This window comes from Hippocampus comes, unplaced genomic scaffold, assembly GCF_001891065.2.
Source record: "Hippocampus comes isolate QL1 unplaced genomic scaffold, H_comes_QL1_v1.1 C16775164, whole genome shotgun sequence".
Taxonomy (NCBI): domain Eukaryota; kingdom Metazoa; phylum Chordata; class Actinopteri; order Syngnathiformes; family Syngnathidae; genus Hippocampus; species Hippocampus comes.
Window position 1 is genome coordinate 1 of NW_017838663.1, and position 838 is coordinate 838.

The 838-nt window shown below is 38.2% G+C and overlaps 1 long non-coding RNA gene across 1 annotated transcript; it reads right to left on the reverse strand.

Moving 5' to 3' along the window:
* Positions 1 to 78: 78 nt before the first annotated feature.
* Positions 79 to 829, reverse strand: LOC109509115 (uncharacterized). Its single transcript, XR_002166875.1, has 2 exons — positions 233 to 829; positions 79 to 140 (listed from the first exon to the last, which is right to left on the reverse strand). It is a non-coding gene; the product is annotated as an uncharacterized LOC109509115 (long non-coding RNA).
* Positions 830 to 838: the final 9 nt, after the last annotated feature.

The window sequence follows — 838 nt, forward strand, 5'->3', positions numbered from 1 at the left end:
AAAAAAGAGACAACATGAGGACTACGGTAATGGATTTAAGTTTAACTTCCTTTCATTGGACCTCAGCACCTACTTGTGTTTTTGATGGCTCGCAGAGCACTGACAATGGAATCATACTTTCGGTTTGCACTGTTGGACACCTTGAAAATGGGAAATAGCAAATTTCAACATGGCTGAATTTCTACTTTACTGATTTTGTGATTTTGAAAAAGCATGAGATTCAAATTGTTACCTCATAGAAAAAGCCCAGGACTGCGACTCCTTCTGGATCTGCCAGTGCGGTCATCAGATCCGTGTAGTGATGCTTCATGTGCACTATATGCAGCTGCATGACAAAAGTTAGAACGTGACGAAAAAACTGTCGCAGCTTTATCAGTCTGAAGCATTTCAAAATTAGGTGGACAAAAAGTTGCAGTCGAACAAAAGCTTCGACAATCTAAGGAATGCAGCTTGCGTGACAAGACTGACTTATCAAACACCTCTCGGGGTTGCTCGAACAAATTAGTAAAATTGGCTATTGAATGAGGTGGCTAAAGCAGCTCTATGTAATTCTCCCTTATTTGGATCAAATAATAATTTAACTTTACTGAAATAACTGTCACTTTGCGTAAAAGTTTCATAATCATTTGGTAAGTGCGTTGGCTTGTTTGAACACAATATCATTTTGGCCATTGTGGATGTTACCGTTACTCACTTACTTTAGTGGTAGGGAATATGATTGCCCAGTCAAGGCACTTCGAATGTGTTAGCTTCAATACTTATGCTACAATTTTTTCAATAGTTTCTCACAGTGACTTAAAGAAATAAAGAAAAAGAAGAAATACTCTTTTTGTGGGGG